The sequence below is a fragment of the Bubalus bubalis genome, chromosome 4, assembly GCF_019923935.1.
Source record: "Bubalus bubalis isolate 160015118507 breed Murrah chromosome 4, NDDB_SH_1, whole genome shotgun sequence".
Classification (NCBI taxonomy): Eukaryota; Metazoa; Chordata; class Mammalia; order Artiodactyla; family Bovidae; genus Bubalus; species Bubalus bubalis.
The window spans coordinates 45,104,943-45,126,727 of NC_059160.1; the positions used below are offsets into that span (position 1 = coordinate 45,104,943).

Consider the following 21,785-nt stretch of genomic DNA (forward strand, 5'->3'; position numbering starts at 1 on the left):
TGGTTTTTCCTGTGGTCATGTATGGATGTGAGAGTTGGACTGTGAAGAAGGCTGAGCACCGAAGAATTGATGCTTTTGAACTGTGGTGTTGGAGAAGACTCTTGAGAGTCCCTTGGTCTGCAAGGAGATCCAACCAGTCCATTCTGAAGGAGATCAGCCCTGGGATTGCTTTGGAGGGAATGATGCTAAAGCTGAAGCTCCAGTACTTTGGCCACCTCATGCGAAGAGTTGACTCATTGGAAAAGACTCTGATGCTAGGAGGGATTGGGGGCAGGAGGAGAAGGGGACGACAGAGGATGAGATGGCTGGATGGCATCACTGACTCGATGGATGTGAGTCTGGGTGAACTTCGGGAGTTGGTGATGGACAGGGAGGCCTAACGTGCTGCGATTCATGGGGTCGAAAAGAGTCGGACACGACTGAGTGACTGAACTGAACTGAACCGAACTGAACTCTAAGACAGCAGCAGTCACTTTATAGCAGTCAGTAAGCTACAAAATGGGGTGATTTCTAGTACCACCACCTTAAAGATGATTGAAGGTGGTTGAATTAAGTGCCAACAAGAAATAAGCCTGACTCCTGCTGTGACAACTGTCAGTGTAGGAGACATGTTCGTGTTGATGAAACCAACTTCTCTAGAAAAGTAAAAATGATAACAGGTTAAACCAGAATAATCAGTGTGAACTGTGGCTTTAAACAGACACATTGTCCAGCAGCATCTTGCCCACCCACATGTGCACCCATGAGCTTCCTTCTGTCCACTCAAAGGAAGGAAGACCCCTTGCAGGGGAGGTGAGCTCCACAGATTGGCATCTCTGCTACTCAAAGGGGCACCCACATATAATGATGATAATAAATAAAAAGATAATGATTACCATAAACATGTTTCATTGGGCCAGGTTGAGTCTGTGAAAGGCCATGAGTTCATAATAATATTTAAATGAGAGGACTTTAGAGAAAATGTGGCCAGAAAGGGAGACATAAAAGCTAAAAAGCACGAAGATCCTCTGGAGAAGGGAATGGCAACCCACTCCGGTATCCTTGTCTGGAAAATCCCATGGATCGAGGAGCTTGGCAGGCTACAGTCCATGGGGTCACAAAGAATTGGACACAACTGAGAGACTTTCACTTTCAGTGGTAATGCAGGAGACGCAAGACTCAAGAGACGTGGGTTGAGTCCCTGGGTTGGGAAGAACCCCTGGAGAAGAAAATGGCAACCCGAACCAGTATTCTTGCTGGTCCCCTACTCTGCAGCTTCCAATCTACAGCAGCCCTATTTCCTTAGCACCTCCCCTAAATCCCCTTACCTGAGCCCCCATCCTAGCATCTTTGTTTCTAACACTTTCTCTCTGCAATAGCCAGGGTTACCCTTCAGGAAGAGTAACCATCAGCTTGTTCACTAGGGAGTATGCCTGGTGGCGGAGGCTGGAGGAACTGACTGTGTGGATGGGAAAGAATTCACACAGGCAGGCCCACTTCCAAGCAGCTTCCTTTCTCTGTCCAAGCCACCCCTGCTCTGCTTATTCCCTGACTGCTCCATTTCCAGCTGCTGCTTTTTGTTTTCAGTCTAGATCTTAACACACAATGTTCCTTTGGCCTTGAATGCTCCTCACGCCCACCTGCTCTCCTGAAATTCTACCTCCTCCAATGCCACTCGCCTTCACCCTGGACCCTTCTGCCTCTCGTCTCAGGGCCTGAACATCAGGGATGTGTTTTCTGGGCTGCTCTATGGTGAAGGGTGTCTGTATGACCCTGTCCTGCTGAATGACACACAGGGGAAGACAGCTGAGGGGTGTGGGGGCTCCTGCTGTAAGGGAAGGAGGGAGAGGAGAGCTGGCTGGCCTCTGTCTCCTCTGCCTCGAAGCTGCAGGTCCCTGGGAGCCAGGGCAGCCAACTGAAACTGTGAAACACAAGGACCAAGAGTCAAGGAGGAGAGAGGAGGAGGGTGCGGGCAGAAAGGACTGATCTGGATGATGCCAAACACTTGTAAATGCATGTGGACCCTCCACCTCATCCTTCCGTCTTTCCCTCCCATTCTTGTCCTGGTCCTGACCCTTGTCTGGGGCTTCAGCTGCCTGTGAATGCTGATGGTGCTCCCTTTGCTGGATTCTTATCTGGAGCGTCCTTCTCTGTTAGCCTTTGATTGGTCCCTTTCCCAAAGGGCTGTTTCTGAGAAAAGGGAGGACTGCAGAGAAGCCCGTTCCTGCCCAACTGCATGGCTGGACACAGAGCCCTTCTCTTCCCGTGGGCAGACAGAAAGTGAAAGTGAAGTCGCTCAGTCGTATCCGACTCTTTCCAACCCCATAGACTGTAGCCTACCAGGCTCCTCTGTCCATGGGATTTTCCAGGCAATAGTACTGGAGTGGATTGCCATTTCCTTCTCCAGGGGATCTTCCCGACCCAGGGATCGAACCCAGGTCTCCCGCATTGTAGACAGATGCTTTACCATCTGAGCCACCAGGGAAGTCCTCAGACAGAGATTCTACCAAACATTTCCCTCCATGTGACTTCAGGGCATCATCCTTAGGCAGGGAAAGGAGCGGTTATGGCAAGATCAAGTTCAAAGTACCCAGGCCCTCCTGATGCTCCTACTCCTGTCTTCCTCACCTTCCTGCCTTCTCAGAGCATGATCCAGGGGCCTTGAGTACTCCCAGCTCCCTGGACTCTGATTTCCCCCCAGCTTCCAGGCCTTCGCTCAGGCTGCCCCTCCCCCTGCAGGTGGTGAGACATTTCCCCACCTGCCTCACCAGGTGAAATGTTACCTGACCTTGGAGGCCCAGCTCCAAATCCTCCTCCCCCGGCTGTCTCCCCCAGTTCCTCTCTAGGGCCCCCTGGAATCTTGCACTTTCCTGCCTGTGGGTCTATTTGTGTGGAGTTTCTTTAGCTCCCAGCACCAGGCAGGGGCCTAGTCTCTTCTCTGCTGCTCCTCCTGCTCCAGGGCCTCTGGGGCTCCCTCCACCCTCCTGGGCACAGCCTGGCTGAAATACAAGGTGTGGGACCTGTTACAATGATGTGAAACAACCAGCTTCTCAAAGACACAGCACAGCTCTTGTTTTACCTGTGGGGCAGTAATTCTATTTGTTTTCCTTGTCTGTCTTGATGAAAGGCCCTTTCTGACAGATAGCACTATCAGATTTCTGAGTGTTTCCATATATGGGCATCCCTTGCTTTCCAAAAGATCACTCTGTGTAGTGAGGCCTACATGGTCTATTCCCTACGCCATCTTGGTTTAGAAAAGCTTTTGTAGGAACACTGTACTTTCAGGTAGCAGGAGACACCTGTATTTCCTCATGTCTCCTTACTCCAGCCATGATATTTTTATAGGAGGAGAAAGAGGAAGAGAGAATTGGGGGGAAATATGGGTCTTATCTAAAATCTGATACTGGCCTGAGCCTTGAGCTGGACATTCCAAAGTCTCTCCTCCCACAGGGTGTCTGGGCCAGGTCTGGGTGTGCAGCCCAGCTCTCTCCAGCCTCTGCTCTCTGTTCCCTAACTGCTGTCTAAAACTTTGTGAGGGGAGGAGGGAGGAGTCATATCCTGATTGCAATGAATGCTCTTTTGAAGGCACATAAAAGGGTGTGTTCATTTGTGACTGTGAAATTACCCATTAAATATGTTCTTTTGAATGAGAAGACAAAGAAGGAAAATATCAAGGAGGGAAGGAGGAAGGAGGAGGGGAAGGAGGAAGAGGAAGAAACAAAAAGATTCTAATCAATCAATCAGTGACTCCAAAAGGGATCTAAATGTAAACCAGAAAGAAAAAAACTACAAAGGTACTGGGAAAAAAAAAATGTTAGAAATAATGTTGATTTGAGGAAACCTTTCTCATTAAGACACAAATCCCAGAGCCATAAAGAAAAGTCTGATTTATATGACCTCTTAAAAATTAAATATTGCCATGGACACCATAAAGCAGGCCAGAATACAATGGGAGAGCAGCAGACACTTTTTGCATTATTTCCTGTACACAAAGGTGAGCATCCATAACACACAGCCTAAACTCCACATGAAAAGACTGAAATCAGCTTTTTAAAAGTTGAATACGAGATCTGAGCAAACGATTCCCGAGGAGCTGACTTGCCCAGGGTCACACAGCTCTCGGTGGGCAGAGACAAGGCCAAGACCAGTGCTTCTGACATGGGTATGTGAGAGGAATACTGTAGTTTTAATAAACCAGAAGTTTCTAGGATTGTTTCTGCCTGTAAAACACATAGATCTAAGCTCATGTCCCTCCTGTTATACTGACCTGTCTACTGTTGGGGTTTTTATTTTAAGATGGCAAAGCCAGGATCTTAATGTGGGCATCGTGCAGTGAGCCCTTCTCATTTTGTCTGCTGGGCCATCTTCCCTATACAGGGCCACCCATGACCTACATCCTGAGCTGAGGCCCATTGAGCACACAAAGACAGTGCCCTGCGTCTCCCCGTTTGCTGTCCTGTCCTTCTCCAGGCCTCAGTTTCCCCCCAGGGCCTGGCTCTGAGCAGGCATTTAGGAAGCAGGGGTCAAAGGGTAGGTGATGAAACCTGGCTTCCTTATATCTCAAAAGAAATCCTTTGCCCCACTGGCCTCAGCACAGCACCCTGGGGGAAACATCAAGGTGGCCAGGCCACAAGGAGGAAGGGTTCTGACCTCCCTGCCCTCCTTCACCCCCTCTGCTTCCTCCAAATTTCCCAACACTCACCCCCAACACTCACCTTCCTTCTGGGGTCACTGCTCATGTCTCAGAAGTCCACATCCTGAGCTGAGCCCATCTGAGCAGGTGTCACCCTCCCTCTGCACTGTTTAGGGGCCCCAAGGGGTGGGAGGAAGCCATCAGGCTCACCTGCCTCCACAACCAGGCTCTGCTCCTGCTTAACCCACCATGTTGGCCATGACCTCACCTCTCTGAGCTTCCATTTTCCCTTCTTCTGTCAATTAGTGACCATCAGCAGACCGTCATCCTGAGGATGGGGAGTTGGGGGGCGGGGGGTCCTACCCTGCCTGCTTACCCAGGAATCTTCTCTGGCTGAATGTAAACAAGATCCAGTTGTTCTCAGCTATGCAAAGCAGCTACCAGCTTTTTGACTCTGCAATAATGACACAGGACCTCTGGGCCCAGATATACCTGGAGAACTGAAAGGGAAAGTGAAACCCTCATCTCTGAGTGGCTCAGGTCAAACAAACACCCTGCACACCCGGCCCCGCCCTGGGCTATTCTCACCCTCCCTGCTGATGCTTTTAGAAAAACAGTCCCGACATGCAGGTCCTTCTGGGCACGGTCCACCCTGTCTCAAGCTTCACGATGGAAGACCTGCCACCAATTGACTGTGAAACCTTTGGTCAATCACTCCCCCACTCTATGAACTTCTTTCTGGCTACTTCCACCCTTTCCACCTACTCACCAGCCTGCCTGCCTTATTTACCTTTGTGCCAGAATCACTTGGCACAGTCTCCCGGAACATACCAGCTGCTCACCGCATACTGGTCATATTGCTGCTCCTGAGGGCCACACCTATGTGGGTTCTAGGCATTTGTTCATGCAGTTCCTTCTGCCAGGGACATTTACTCCTACCGCCTAGAAAAATCATACTTCCTAGAAACCCCAAATTTGTTATCATCTCCTCTGAGAAGCCCTCCAGGATCCTTCCCTGCAGAGTCCACGGTCCCCAGCTCTTCTCACAGGGTACCTGGGAGAGGGGCCCAAGTCCACCCCTCAGCCACTCTGTCCACACCCCATACCCACCTTTTTGATCAAGTCCCTCTAGATTGAACCCTGCTGACAGCGACAATACTACTATCTTCAGGCACTAGTACCTCAGGCAACTCGCCTGAGGAAGCCCAGCCTTGGTTCAGTTCAGTTCAGTTCAGTCGATCAGTCGTGTCCAACTCTTTGCGACCCCATGAATCGCAGCATACCAGGCCTCCCTGCCCTTCACCAACTCCCGGAGTTCACCCAGACTCACGTCCATCAAGTCAGTGATGCCATCCAGCCATCTCATCCTCTGTCGTCCCCTTCTCCTCCTGCCCCCAGTCCCTCCCAGCATCAGAGTGTTTTCCAGTGAGTCAACTCTTCGCACGAGGTGGCCAAAGTACTGGAGCTTCAGCTTTAGCATCATTCCTTCCAAAGCAATCCCAGGGCTGATCTCCTTCAGAATGGACTGGTTGGATCTCCTTGCAGTCCAAGGGACTCTCAAGAGTCTTCTCCAATACCACAGTTCAAAAGCATCAATTCTTTGGCACTTAGCTTTCTTCAAAGTCCAACTCTCACATCCATACATGACCACAGGAAAAACCATAGCCTCGACTAGATGGACCTTTGTTGGCAAAGTAATGTCTCTGCTTTTGAATATGCCATCTAGGTTGGTCATAACTTTCCTTCCAAGGAGTAAGCGTCTTTTAATTTCATGGCTGTAGTCACCATCTGCAGTGATTTTGGAGCCCCCAAAAATAAAGTCTGACACTGTTTCCACTGTTTCCCCATCTATTTCCCATGAAGTGATGGGACCAGATGCCATGATCTTCGTTTTCTGAATGTTGAGCTTTAAGCCAACTTTTTCACTCTCCTCTTTCACTTTCATCAAGAGGCTTTTGAGTTCCTCTTCACTTTCTGCCATAAGGGTGGTGTCATCTGCATATCTGAGGTTATTGATATTTCTCCCGGCAGTCTTGATTCCAGCTTGTGTTTCTTCCAGTTCAGCGTTTCTCATGATGTACTCTGCATGTAAGTTAAATAAGCAGGGTGACAATATACAGCCTGGACGTACTCCTTTTCCTCTTTGGAACCAGTCTGTTGTTCCATGTCCAGTTCTAACTGTTGCTTCCTGACCTGCATACAAATTTCTCAAGAGGCAGATCAGGTGGTCTGGTATTCCCATCTCTTTCAGAATTTTCCACAGTTTATTGTGATCCACACATTCAAAGGCTTTGGCATAGTCAAGAAAGCAGAAATAGATGTTTTTCTGGAACTCTCTTGCTTTTTCCATGATCCAGCAGATGTTGGCAATTTGATCTCTGGTTCCTCTGCCTTTTCTAAAACCAGCTTGAACATCAGGAAGTTCATGGTTCACATATTGCTGAAGCCTGGCTTGGAGAATTTTGAGCATTACTTTAGTAGCGTGTGAGATGAGTGCAATTGTGTGGGAGTTTGAGCATTCTTTGGCATTGCCTTTCTTTGGGATTCGAATGAAAACTGACCTTTTTCAGCCTTGGTAGTCAAGGCCATCTGGATGGATGCCAAGTTCATGCAAAGGGCTGAGAGCACGTTGCTCTTTGTTCCCTGACTTATTTGCACTTGACTACAGGCCTCTTTTCTCCAAATGGAGGAAGGCTAGTGACCTGGCAACTCAGAAAGTCTACAACAGAAAGCCAGTCTTAATTCCTGTTTGGATATTCAGCAAAGAGCTGAGGTGTATGGAGGGCCGCACGTGTCCCCCACTCTGTGCAGGCACTGTCCACACCTTGCCTGTTTTACTCTCACATCAGCTCTAGGAAGAGTCAGCTCCATTTCTCAGATAAAGAAACTGAGAAGTAAAGGTCCCAGCGCCCGAGAGTCGTGCAGCTGGACTGCTGGTGGACTTTTTTGCTTTGCCCCAAGCAGAAGGAACTGCAGTGGGGCTGGAGTCCCCCTCACCAGGAAGGCCTGCCTGACCTTCCATCTGGGCCGCTTCACCCCAGGAAATGTCCCTGTGTCATCGTGGTCACCTCCCCCAGCCTTAGAAGGAGACACAGAGGAGTGATGGGTGTCACCCATGAGGGCCACACACTACGGTTTGGTCTTACAATCACGCTGGAACATAGGCCAGGAGTCTGATCGGATTTTGCAAATAAGAGGGGAGGGGCGAGGCGGTGGATTTCTTCCAGCAACTCAGGGGAGGAGCCAAGATTCCAACCAAGTTTGAGATTTGCCACTTGCAAATATCATTTCTAGTTTAAAGTTCTTTTTCTGTCATTTCTTTCCCCAATAAACTCTTCTCTCTTTCACTAGCATGACTTTAGTTTGACAGCCAAGCAAAACCACAGTGAGAAGAAGAACTCAGTTAAACATCCATTTAAGTGATGGGCAGGTTATCATAAAGGTCTTCTGATGCAGAATGGACACTGGACATTCCTGGACTCGATAAACACCAGCTCACGGTAGAGCCACCAAAGGGGCTGCAGACTCAAATCAAGGTGAGGATTTAGCACGCCCTTTCACCACAGTCAAAGGGGAAAAAAAGTTTGTCACAAAAGGACAAACACTGTATGACTCTACTCAAATAAGGTCCTGAGAGGAGTCAAATTCACAAAGACCAAGGATTCAGAGGTGCCTGTCAGAGGTGGAAGGGAGGGAGAGTGGGGTGTTACTGTTTAATGGGGACAGAGTTTCACTTTTGATGTAAAACATTCTGTGAATGGAGGGTGATGCTAATTGCATGACAGTGTGGGTGTCCTACAAAGGTGCCAACAAAGGTCCAGCTAGTCAAGGCTATGGTTTTTCCTGTGGTCATGTATGGATGTGAGAGTTGGACTGTGAAAAAGGCTGAGCGCTGAAGAATTGATGCTTTTGAACTGTGGTGTTGGAGAAGACTCTTGAGAGTCCCTTGGACTGCAAGGAGATCCAACCAGTCCATTCTGAAGGAGATCAGCCCTGAGATTTCTTTGGAAGGAATGATACTAAAGCTGAAACTCCAGTACTTTGGCCACCTCGTGCGAAGAGTTGACTCATTGGAAAAGACTCTGATGCTAGGAGGGATTGGGGGCAGGAGGAGAAGGGGACGACAGAGGATGAGTGGCTGGATGGCATCACTGACTTGATGGACGTGAGTCTGGATGAACTCCGGGAGTTGGTGATGGACAGGGAGGCCTGGCGTGCTGCGATTCATGGGGTCGCAAAGAGTTGGACACGACTGATCGACTGAACTGAACTGAACTGACTGTGGGTGTCCTTAACACCGCTGAACTCTACACTTAGCAATGGCTAAACTAAGACTTCCCTGGTGGTGCAGATAAGACTCCTCCTGCTAATGCAGGGGATTCAAGTTCAATCCCTGGTCCAAGAAGATTCCACACACTGGGGAGCCACTAAGCCCGGGTGCCACAACTACTGAGCCCGTGCTCTAGAGTGCATGAGTCACACGTGTCTACAGCCTGTGCTCTGCAACAGAAGCCATCGCAATGAGAAGCCCAAGCACCATAACAAACAGTAGGCCCTGCATGCCACAACTAGAGAAAGCCCGCTGCAAGCAAGGAATGGCAACCCACTCCAGTATTTTTGCCTGGAACATCCCATGGACAGAGGAGCCTGGTAGGCTACAGTCCATGGGGTCACAAAGAGTCGGATGGGACTGAACATGCACATCAAAGCAAGGAGAACCCAGCCAAGTGAATAATCAAATATGTGAACAAATAAAAATTGTAAAAATGGCTAAAATGGTAAATTTGATGATTTTAAAAATTTTAAATGAATTGTTAAAAAGCCAACCCTTTATCGGGAAACATAGCAGCACCTGAACCCTTTACAATCTGCAAAGCACTTTCACACACATTGTTGTGTAAGCTACCACAGCCTTCTGATGACAACATTTATTATCCCTGAGTCACAAGGGAAAACTAAGGTTCAGACTTGCCCCTCAAGTGGGGAATCTGGGCGGGTCTCCCTGCCTCTTGTTTTGGTTTGCTTTCTGAATTATGCCATTTCCTTAGAGGAAGAGAAATCTTTAAATCCTTGAATAGTCTAAAAATGTAATTTTCTTCCACAATAGCTTGAGATGAGTCACAACGTCAAATACCACTTGGCCTAAGACGTGAGCCCAGCTGCCAGAGGCCCTAGTGGGCACTGGGAGACGGGTCCGACTGGGCCCATGGAGACCCACTGCAATGGGCCCCAAGTGTTAACTCGCTCCTGAAACAGCCCCACCTCAGGGGGAAAGCTGCCTGAACTCTTTTGTCACAGAGCCTCTGGGCCCCATTCGGCTGCGTCCATGACTCCGCATCTTCTGTGAGTAGGGAGAGAATTTGCCATCACGCAGCCCTTTTAGGCTACCCCAGGTTTTGCTGTGACTTGGTTTCCTTGCTCATAGAAAGAGTGAGTAACCTGTAGAGTCACTGAGAGGATGAGTGAGACAAGGCAGGGACTGGGCTTGGTGAACAGTAGGTGCTCAGTCAACAGGAAGTGCTGTTTTCTGGGCTCACCATGTCGACATCATCTCCTTTCCTCTTTCAAAACCTCCCTGAGTTGTCTGCCATTCTCATCATTCCTGTGCGTGGATAAGAAAGCAGACTTAGAAGATTCATTCATTCATTTTCCAAGGTCACAAAGCTGGCCTCCCTTCCCCTTCATTTATCCAACGATCCTTACCTCCACAATTCAACTCTTGAATCAGAGACTAAAAAAATAATAAGTATAGACTCACAGACAAAATCACACAGTTGTAAAATTGCTACAGAGAGGTCCTGTGTACCCTTTACCCAATTTTCCTGCAGTGGTGATATTTTATATAATTGCAGTCACTATCAAAATACAACTAACTAGAATATAGATGGCACCCCACTCCAGTACTGTTGCCCGGAAAATCCCATGGATAGAGGGGCCTGGTAGGCTGCAGTCCATGGGGTCGCTAAGAGTCAGACACGACTGAGCGACTTCACTTTCACTTTCCACTTTCATGTATTGGAGAAGGAAATGGCAACCCACTTCAGTGTTCTTGCCTGGAGAATCTCATGGACGGAGAAGCCTGGTAGGCTGTAGTCCAATGGGTCGCACAGAGTCGGACACGACTGAAGCGAGTTAGCAGCAGCAGCAGCAGCAGCAGCAGAATATAGATTGTACTCAAATTCTACCAGTTTTTGCATGTTCTCATTTTTATGTCTTTGAGATGTGCCGGGAGCCAGCGTGAGGAACTCCGCCCGAGGCAAAGGTCATGAGGAAGGAGGTTCGGCATACGCAAAGGCGGGATTGAGCCTCAGGAGTCCCCCTGGAAATTCTCGAGCATCTACCCCCAAAACCAGAGTCTGCCTACTTTCTGCTTTGTGCTCTCACCTACACCTCTGACTTTACGGGGGGCTGTCCCCCACCACCATCTCTCTCTCTGAAAAAGAGTTAACTTACAGCTCCAGTTAATAAAGTTCCTGGGCGTGACAAGAGTGTTTTAGTTCACAACCGTGAGAGGCATGAGATGTTCTAAATTGTCTGAATACAGATTCCTTTGAGCAGTTAAAAGATTGGTTAGAAATTGTATTGGTGAAGGGTTTTTCACTTGTTGGGCCAATGTTTGCTGCTAAGTTTCCATATCCCTTACCTACTGTGTCCCTGGCAGTGTATTGATTAATATAATTGGTGTATAGAATGTAAGTAGTAGCTTTAATGTTTGTAACCTTGGACCCTTGAGTTAATTCTTTTCTTGTTATAGCCTACCACACCTTTGCCTTATAGGAATGCAACTTTATCTAATGCTTTTGAAGGGTGGAGCCTGACTGATCACCTTTAGAGAAAAATAAGTTTTCTGAAGAAAGGGTCTTAAAATGGTAACAGGCCTCTAGGCCAGAAGATGATGTAAATCACCTAAACTTTTGCATATAAGTTTGCAGGAAGAAAGCCTGGCTTACTGCTGACTCTACCCCTTCCCCCATTATCCTCTATGCACAACTTAAGGTATAAAAACTACTTTGGAAAATAAAGTGCAGGCCTTGTTCACCGAAACTTGGTCTCCCCATGTCATTTTTTCTCTCACCTTCTGGCTGAATTGGAGCGTGGAGACTCGTCAAGCCTACTAATTTTGCCTGGGCTTCTAAGATCTGACCGGGGAGGCCTTAGTGTCTCCTCTCCTTCGGGAGAACGGGAGGGCGCCTGCGGCCTACATAGGTGATGTAAATTTCTAGCCTTGGAATTTTATTAGCTTTCCACGTAAACCAAGTTATTCAGCCTCTTTTCTCCACTGAATTTCCTCACTGAGCTATCCTTATTTAACCACTCTTTATATCCTTAATTAACGTTTAATTAAGCAATTGTTTCCTGATCCTCACCGACGCCGACCCGCTTCGAATTTCCTGGATCCACTGGGGCTGGACCCCGTAAGAGATGGTCCTACCACATTGTATCATATGTGCAGATTCATTTAACCATCATGAAAACTGATATACAGAGTGTTCTGTGCCCATGAAGGAACTCCCTGTGCTGATCCTCTGGGGTCACTTCTTTCTGGGCCTTCCCTAACTCTGGGCAACCACTGATCTGTTCTCCATTCCTAGAATTTTGGCATTTTGTGAATATTTTATAAGTGGAATCATGTAGCATGTAACCCTTTAAGACTGGCCGTTGCATTTTTTACTTTTATTTTTCAGTTGTGCCATGTGGCACGCAGGATCAAACCTGTGGCTCTGGCAGAGGAAGTGCAGAGTCTTAACCACTGGACCCCCAGGCAAGTCCCAAGACAGATCTTTTTAAATTCACTCAGCAAACTTCTCTTGAGATTCACCCAATGGGCTGCGAGTATCAGTAGTTCATTGCTTTTTGTGGATAAGTAACCCTAGAGCCATAAGAAAGGATCTTGGCAGTATGGTACTGGCACAAAGACAGAAATATAGATCAATGGAACAAAATAGAAAGCCCAGAGATAAACTCACACACCTATGGGCACCTTATCTTTGAAAAAGGAGGCAAGAATATACAGTGGAGAAAAGACAATCCCTTTAAAAAGTGGTGCTGGGAAAACTGGTCAACCACTTGTAAAAGAATGAAACTAGAACACTTTCTAACACCATACACAAAAATAAACTCAAAATGGATTAAAGATCTAAACATAAGACCAGAAACTATAAAAATCTTAGAGGAGAACATAGACAAAACACTCTCCGACATACATTACAGTAGGATCCTCTATGACCCACCTCCCAGAATATTGGAAATAAAAGCAAAAATAAACAAATGGGATCTAATTAAACTTAAAAGCTTCTGCACAACAAAGGAAACTATAAGCAAGGTGAAAAGACAGCCTTCAGAATGGGAGAAAATAATAGCAAATGAAGCAACTGACAAACAACTAATCTCAAAAATATACAAGCAACTCCTGCAGCTCAATTCCAGAAAAATAAACGACCCAATCAAAAAATGGGCCAAAGAACTAAATAGACATTTCTCCAAAGAAGACATACAGATGGCTAACAAACACATGAAAAGATGCTCAACATCACTCATTATCAGAGAAACGCAAATCAAAACCACAATGAGGTACCATTTCACGCCAGTCAGAATGGCTGCTATCCAAAAGTCTACAAGCAATAAATGCTGGAGAGGGTGTAGAGAAGAGGGAACCCTCTTACACTGTTGGTGGGAATGCAAACTAGTATAGTCACTATGGAGAACAGTGTGGAGATTCCTTAAAAAACTGGAAATAGAACTGCCTTATGACCCAGCAATCCCACTGCTGGGCATACACACCGAGGAAACCAGAATTGAAAGAGACACGTATACCCCAATGTTCATTGCAGCGCTGTTTATAATAGCCAGGACATGGAAGCAACCTAGATGTCCATCAGCAGATGAATGGATAAGAAAGCTGTGGTACATATACTTAATGCAGTATTACTCAGCCATTAAAAAGAATACATTTGAGTCAGTTCTATTGAGGTGGATGAAACTGGAGCCTATTATACAGAGTGAAGTAAGCCAGAAAGAAAAATACCAATACAGTATACTAATGCATATATATGGAATTTAGAAAGTTGGTAATGACAACCCTGTATGCGAGACAGCAAAAGAGACACAGATGTATAGAACAGTCTTTTGGACTCTGTGGAAGAGGAAGGGGGGGTATGATTTGGGAGAATGGCATTAAAACATGTATAATATCATATAAGAAACGAATCGCCAGTCCACAATATTGTAAAAAAAAAAAAAAATATATATATATATATATATATATAAAAGACAACAAAAAAAGAAAGGATCTTGGAGGCCTCGCCCACCTCCTCCACTGTGCTGGGATCCCCTCCAGAGCCCCCAGATGTGCTTCACCTTCAGGAACCAGCAGCTCCACGCATGACCCCTGTCACTTGTCACTTTGATTTCTGCAGGAAGACAGCTGGTCACGGCTTCCTCCCCTCTGCCCTGTCTTCTCTCCACCTGACTCTCCATTACCCCTTTCTTGTCCCTTTTCAGGATGTACTCTCTGAAACTCTTTACCTACCATCTCCACAGCTTTCTAAAAAGTAGCATTTAAAAGAATTGAGATATCAGTCACATAACATACAATTCACCATTGAAAAGTAGCTTTTAGTATATTTACTATGTGTTCAAACATCACCACTACATAATTCCAGAACTTTTCCATCATCCCCAAAACAATACCCATACTTATTAGAAGCTAGTCCCAAATCTTTGTACCCCCTTGCCTTGGTTCTATGGTTGCCATCCTCTCATTCCTGCCTGTCTATTTCACCAGTTAAGTGTGGAAATTAACAGGGAGGCTGAGGGATGAGTGTAGGGGTGGAGGAGTGATCCTTAATCTTGTCTAATGTAAGAGCTGGGCTGGGCCAGTCTGGGAACTGAGTCTTAGAAGCCTAAAGAGGTCATTGATTCACAGGCCACAGTGTTGGGATCCCCTGGAGAGGTGAGGGCTCAGACATGGGATCCTGGGAGAAGTCAATGTCAAAGCCACAGGCGATCCAAGCAATGGTCAACTCATAGGGGCTGAACAGAGAGGCAGCGTTCTGAAAGGATGAGAAGACTCAAAGCCTAGAGGAGAATGAAGCTTAGGGATGGTTTCATATTGGTTAGGATGTGGATGCCAAGCTGCTGTAACAAAGGACTCACAGATATTAACATATTGACTCAAACAATGTAGATGTATTCATTTCAGACACGAAAGTCCAAGTTGCTAGGCATTTGGGAGGTAGGTGGTAGGTAAGTTGACCAGAAGTCCCGCCTGTTATTGCTCAGCCATCATTTCCAGTGAGGGGTCTTAATTCAATGTGGAAGCTGGTTTTCATCAGACATTTCAGCCCAGAATAGAGCAGAGAAGGACACAGAGCTCATAATTTCCCTTCAAAGACATGACCTAGAAGGTCCACACATCATTCCTCTCACCTTTGATTAGTCAAAATTTAGCAATGAGGTTACATGGAGCTACAAGGGAGGCAGGGGTGCCATATACTCACCTAAACTCAGTGTCTTTTCTATAAAAAAATAAGGACACTAAAAATGGCTAAAGTGGTTAATTTATGTTGTGTATTTTTTTCTATAATTAGAAACTTTTTTAATTTTTAGTTTTTTTTTTTAAAGGAGTGAAGGATAAAAATTTGGGAATGATTATTTGGTCTCTTCGGGGCTTCCCTGGTGGCTCAGACATTAAAGAATCCAATGCAATGCGGGAGACCTGGGTTTGATCACTGGGTCAGGAAGATCCCCTGGAGAAGGAAATGGCAACCCACTCCAGTATTCTTGCCTGGAGAATCCCACAAGGCTACAGTCCATGGGGTCACAAAGAGTCAGACATGACTGAGTAGCTTCACTTTCCTTTCTGTTGGTCTCTACTACAGCCGCTGATTCAGAAGAAAGTATGACATTTTCGCAGGGAAAAAACTAAAAGATATTACCTGGTTACTGTTGAAAAATTATTCAAAAAACAGAATCAGTGTCATCTTTTCTGTTGATCTCTCTAGATTGATCTCACTGTAGTGTTTTATAAAACCTTCATAGGAAGCTAAAGCCTTTTTATTTGCCCAACAATCAGAGAACAAAGTTCATTGACCACCATGTCGTCCTCTGTCTCTAAATGCCTGTTGCTGGCATATAGAGGGGAGATGCTGGGACACAGCATCGGATGTGGTCTCGCTTGCTCTTATATTTATTTATCCCTTCACGGGGCCCCTCTGAGCATCTCACCATCACCCCAGGGGACCACAGCCAGAAAATTAACATAGACATTTCTAGTTTTGCATTCACAACCATAGTCTGGGAGGAAACTTGGGAATTATTTGGAAAAATAAGCAACTGTATGAAATTAGGGATGAGGGGATCGCTAATGCCAGGAATCAGAGACCAGTGGGAAAGTCGACAGCTCAGTGGAGGCAAGTGAAGAGGTGAGCACTTGCTGCGACCAGGGTGGACGGTCCACCTCAGGGGCCAGCAGTAAGGAGGGACAAGCAGGGGGAACAAGAGAGGCTGGACAAGGAGGGGCATTAGCATTTAGGCTCCACGGACACACATAGCCAGCTGGAAAGGGAGCAAGGACCCCTCCCTTCCACAAGGGACCCTGGGATCAGTGGCCCCTGGGCTCTTATGCATGGTGGGCGTTCAGGCAGCCCTGGGGACTGCTCCCTCCCCCTTGGTGGGCAGACATGGGCACCCTCCAGCACTTCTCCTGCATAAGGTGAACATCAGTCCAGAGGACCTTAAGGGGGAGAACTGATATTTGTGGGTCCTGTAGTGAGTTAAATGATAGCTCCCCAAAAAGTACATCCACGACCTAATCTCTGCAACTGTGTATGGGACCTTATGTGGAAAAGGGTCTCTGAAAACCCTTTAAGTGAAACATCTTGTAATGAGAGCATTATGGCTTATCTGAGTAGGCCCTAAATCAACTAGCATCCTTGTAAGACACACAGAGACAGCAGAGAGTAGGGAGAGAAGTCCACGAAGAAACGGGGGCAGAATGGAGGGGTGCAGCCACAGCCAAGGAACGCTGCAGCCACCACCAGCTGGGAGAGGCGGGGAAGGCCCCCCAGAACTTCTATGGGAGTGGGCCCCCGCTGACAGGAAGCAGCACCCAGCTCCAGTGCTGGCCCCCACCTCTCCCATCACCTCCTGCTGCTCCCTTCCCAGGGCCTGAAAGTGTACCTGCTCGGAGGCTGGACGGGTCAGCAGCTGGAGGCCTGGCAAGCGTTGGGTCTAGGAGCCTGCAGCTCTCCTGAGCAACTAGGCTGGCCAAACAGTGACCCAGGGGCCTACGTGCAGGCCTGCTGCCCAGGTGCAAAACATACCTTCTTTGCCGTAAATAAGTCTAAACCCAGCCTATGCAAAACAGTGAGGAATACAGGGAAATTGAGCCACAAGTGAGGACCTGGTAGGACAAGCTACGCTCTTCTAGATGTGGAAGTGAAAATGGAAGTCACTCAGTCGTGTCCGACTCTTTGTGACCCGTGGACTATACAGTCCTTGGAATTCTCCAGGCCAGAATACTGGAGTGGGTAGCCGTTCCCTTCTCCAGGGGATCTTCCCAACCCAGGGATAGAAACCCAGGTCTCCCTCATTGCAGGCAGATTCTTTACCAGCTGAGCCACCAACGAAGCCCAAAACTTGAACCACTTCTTCTGAGCCAGAATCCAACCAGCTACCTAAGGATAACAGCAGCTAACCACCTGTACAGTCCTCTGCTCTACCAGCTGAGCTACTGAAGGGTGCAGACATGGAAGGACAGTGATACAAACTAGGAATTTTACCATTTTTACAGGAAGAGGAGAAAAGAAAGCTTTTTTTTTTAATTAAAAATCTAAAAATTAAAAAAATTTTCAACTAACACAGATTATTTTTTTATGAACAAAGCAGCCTGACACACTTTAGTAATAAAGGGATGTTTGGAAAGCCTAGGGAGGACCTAGTCAGACGCAGATCCCAGCCAGATTTCCTGAGTAGGCAGTGCTGTCTCTACGTGGAGCGACGTGGGGACGCGGGTCGACAGCACCTCGGCCATCCATGCTGGACACACGCCCCAGCTCATACCTCTCGAGATCCTCAGGGCAGGACCGTACCCGGCTCAAGTGCTGGGCCCGGGGACACAAGGGCAAAGTGCCAGCCCCGGAGCCTGAGCCCCGCAGGAGGCCAGCGTGAGGCCGGCTCGTCCCTGTGCCACGTGGGGCCCCTCCAGACCCACCTTGGCGAAGAGCCGCCACCACTGCTTGCGCAGCTTGAGGTAGGCGGTGCAGTTCCTCTGCAGGACCTTCGTGGCCGTCAGCTGCTGCCGCTGCTTGGCCAACGCCCTGTGGGGCGAGGGTCATGGTCAGCGCCTCCAGGCGGGGGCCGGCCAACCTCCCTGCCCACAGTCCTGACCTCGCTCCCAGGGTTTTTTCCAGAGCTAAGATCCAGTGGTGTGACCTCACCCAGGGAACTGTCACCACCCCCCCCCCCCCCCTCTCCAGGCAGATGTTCCAGGATGTCTGGAGGCATTTCTGGTTGTCACAAGTAGGGAGGACGCTACTGCTCTCTGGTGGGGAGAAGCCGGGGCTGCTGCTAAAGCCTCTGAGTCCCCATACGGGCCACAAAAATGTGATTGTGTGAGGGTTGGAAAGAATTTCCAGATACAGGGTATTTAGAAGAGAGAAAGCATTGGGAACAAAGGGCAGAGGGGAGTGAGGAGCGCTGCTCAGACTGTGGGCAGACTTCCTGATGGACCAGGGACAGCCGATGTGCTTGATGCTCTTTGTGGGCCAGTGGCCAATTTTTATAGCCTCAACACAAAGAAAATTCCTGCTGGAAGGGTGGACTTAGGTGATTCGTTAGGGTGAGGTGTTTTTTTTTTTTTTAACCTACTATGGGGTCAGGGAGCTGGCCGGTTTAGATCAACGGTTGCTATGGGGCGCAGTCAGTTTGGGAGATGACCTTGGTGTGGAGCTCTGTATCTGTGGCCATGGTATAGGGCTCCACATGGCATTTAGCTTTGCCCTCGGGGGACCCCAGGGTCCATCTATCTTTGCCCTTGGGGGACCCCAGGGTCCAGAAGAATACTTTGGGCTGCATGTGTAACAGAATGCAAGTCCAAGAGCCTGACATACTGTGAGCCAAACAATAGCAAAACATCAGAGTTTGGGGCCCAGAAAGGTTTATTGCTGGGCCATGCAAGGAGATGAGAAGTAGCTTATTCCTTAAACATCCTGAAGTCCCCAAAATCTCTCAGCAAAGCCCTTGGACAGTAAAGATGTGGGAGGGGAGTGGTTAGTTTTTGCAAACTTCTTGTTGTCAGATCCTTTGCTCTTAAGGTCAGGTCACTGTCAGCTCATGATGTTTGTTAAAACCTCCACAATAGAAATGTTATTTTCTGTTCAGACAAGAAAGGGCAAATTCTCAAGGCTCAACTTTCACTCTCTGAGGTCCAGGCCCTATCTAAGAGGAGAGGGTCCTGTATGGGCCGGTTACGCTGCCCAGGAGACTTCTTCCAGCACCCAGTCTGGGTCCTCCCACCAATGCCCAGGCCCCGATAAGAAGGCAGATTTCAGCTGACAACACCGTCAGGTCCCTAGGCCCAGTCCAGCCATCATCACCGAGGGAGCTGGGCACCCAGACCCGGCTGTCCCTCAGGCTTCACATTTAACATGAAGAGATCGATGCATGGGATCCGCAGGGACATGTGTTGTAGCAAATGCCCTTCAGGTTAATCCCTAGCCCCCAGCTGTTGCCCTTCTTAGAGAACAGCCCCCACCACAGAGTAGACCTGAAGCGATGCTGTACAATGTCCTTGCCACTTAACCCTGACCTCTGGCACCTCCTCGGAGTCGACAACTGACCTCAGCTGGACCAGTTCTTGGAACTTGAATGGAGTGACTGAAGCTGGTTAAATCTGTCACCTTAACTGGACAGTGTCCAGTTACTCCAGTTGCTGAGGCCTCTGTGGACTGGGACCCATGGAGACCTCCACCACCTCAGGTCTCAGAGGTGGGGATGGATGAGAGGTTCACTGTCTTCCCAAGGGTGGGCCCGGACAGTGGGCAGCCAAGCAAGGGCTCTGGAGCCCTGCCGGTCACCGTCCCCAGCCTGTCCCCCACCCTTCAGGCCTGAGGCTGGAAGGCCTGGAGGGCCGGGGAGAAGGCGGCCATCCCCCTCTTACCACACTCCGCGTTGAGAGGACACCGCTGCCAGGCTGACTGTTGGTGGGGTGGGACCTGTAACTACCCTGCTCCCAGGTCTCCTGCCGATAGTCTCCTACCTGTCTCGAGCTAATGGCTGTAGGACGCCCCCCCCCCCCCCCACCATTACACTGGGAGGCTTTGGGCATCTGTGCTCAGAGTCATAGGTGCCAGGGAAGAGCTGGAGGCAGGTGCTGCTAAGGTCGATATTTTTAAGGGTCATTCTAGCTCCATGGGGAATAGACGGGTGGGGGCAAGGCAGTACCCAAGGTAAACACAGGAAGATGGTTCTGGAAGCTCCTGCTGGAGTCCTGGTGAAACGTGAAGGCAGCCTGGGTGAGGCGTGTGCTGTCTCTCTCTCCCCTCTGTTTACGGCTGACCTTCTCTCACACCTGCACACAAGCCCTCTGCTCTCAATCACCCTTGAGTGACCTGTGTCCATTCTGGTCCCCGGGGCTGGAGGAGGAGTATCTCCATGCTCAGCCCAAGTCAGACGACACGGGCTCCCCTGGATGTCCCATGGGCTACGCCTGTTTGCCCCAGGCCTGTTGATCCCCTTGACACACCCTGAAGTTCCTTGACATGTTGCAGCCAACTGGTTTCATTTTTCTTTCTTTCTTTTTTGTTTTTTTCCAAATCAACCTCTGTTACTGCACAACGTCTGGAATTTCTTGGGAATTTCATGGGAATTTCCAGATCCGTGCACTGCTCTGAGTGCACTCCGGACCCAAGCAGCACCTTGCGGTTTGTTAGGTGTTCCGTCCACGGTGTTGTCATCACCACTGAGGCCACCACCATTATCCTCACCGTCGTCATCAAGAAGTCACTGCCTGAAGATCTACATAGACCATTCTTCGTGAAGACATACAGACGGCCAACAGGAATAAGTAAAGATGCTCAACATTGCTAATACTTAGAGAAATGATAAAACTACAATAAGGTATCACACCCTACCAGTCAGAAGGGCCATTGTCTAAAAGTCTACAAATAAACAATTTTGGAGAATATGTGGAGAAAAAGGAAGCCTCCTGCACTGCTGGTGGGAATGTAAATTGGGGCAGCCGCTATGGAAAACAGTATGGAAGTTTCTTAAAAACTAAAAATAGAACTATCTGTGATCCAGTAATTACTGGATCCAGTAATTACTGTGATCCAGTAATCCCACTTCAGGGCATATATCTGGAAAAGACAAAAGCTCCAATTCGAAAAGATACATGCACCTCAATGTTCCTGCTGCTGCTGCTGCTGCTGCTAAGTCGCGTCAGTCGTGTCTGACTCTGTGTGACCCCATAGATGGCAGCCCACCAGGCTCCCCCGTCTCTGGGATTCTCCAGGCAAGAACCCTGGAGTGGGTTGCCATTGCCTTCTCCATCAGTGTTCCTAGCAGCACTATTTACAATAGAAAGACATGGTAGTAACTCAATCTCTGCCAACAGACAAAGGAATAAAGACAATGTGGCATGTACATGCAATGGAATATCGCTCAGCCATAAAAAGAATGAAATAATGCCATTTGTAGTAACATGTATGGATCTAGAGGTGATCATACTAAGTGAAGTAAGTCAGGCAGAGAAGACAGATATATAATATCACTTACATGGAGAACCTGAAAAACAGCACAGGGAGTACCTTGGTGGTCTAGTGTTTAGAATTTGGTGTTTTTACTGCTATGAAATTGAAAGTGAAAGTCACTTAGTTGTGTCCGATTCTTTTTACCCCATGGACTATATAGTCGGTGGAATTCTCCAAGCCAGAATACTGGAATGGGTAGCCTTTCCCTTGTCCAGGGGATCTTCCCAACCCAGGAATCAAACCCAGGTTTCCCGCATTGCAGGTGGCTTCCTTACCAGCTGAGTCACCAGGGAAGCCTTGTTCATTCCCTGGTCAGGGAACTGAGATCCCAAAAGCTGCTTGGCATGGCCAAAAAAAAAAGAGAAGAAGAATACAAATGAACTTATTAACAAATCAAAACAGACTCAGAGTCACAGAAAACA

At 48.1% G+C, this 21,785-nt stretch overlaps 1 protein-coding gene across 4 annotated transcripts in view; it reads right to left on the reverse strand.

The window, feature by feature from the left end:
- Positions 1 to 18,043, reverse strand: part of LOC102409729 (apolipoprotein L2) — a 40,747-nt gene extending 22,704 nt beyond the window's left edge. Inside the window, exons 1-2 of one of the 4 annotated variants that reach the window (XM_045165352.1) lie at positions 17,826 to 18,043; positions 10,150 to 10,214 (exon numbers count right to left, since the gene is read on the reverse strand). The gene's annotated coding sequence lies outside the window, so the exon portion shown is untranslated. Of the gene's footprint in view, positions 1 to 4,988; positions 5,797 to 10,149; positions 10,215 to 17,825 lie in introns of those variants that run through there. The other 3 variants (XM_045165350.1, XM_045165351.1, XM_045165349.1) reach the window with 3 other exon arrangements.
- Between the last annotated feature and the right edge of the window lie 3,742 nt (positions 18,044 to 21,785).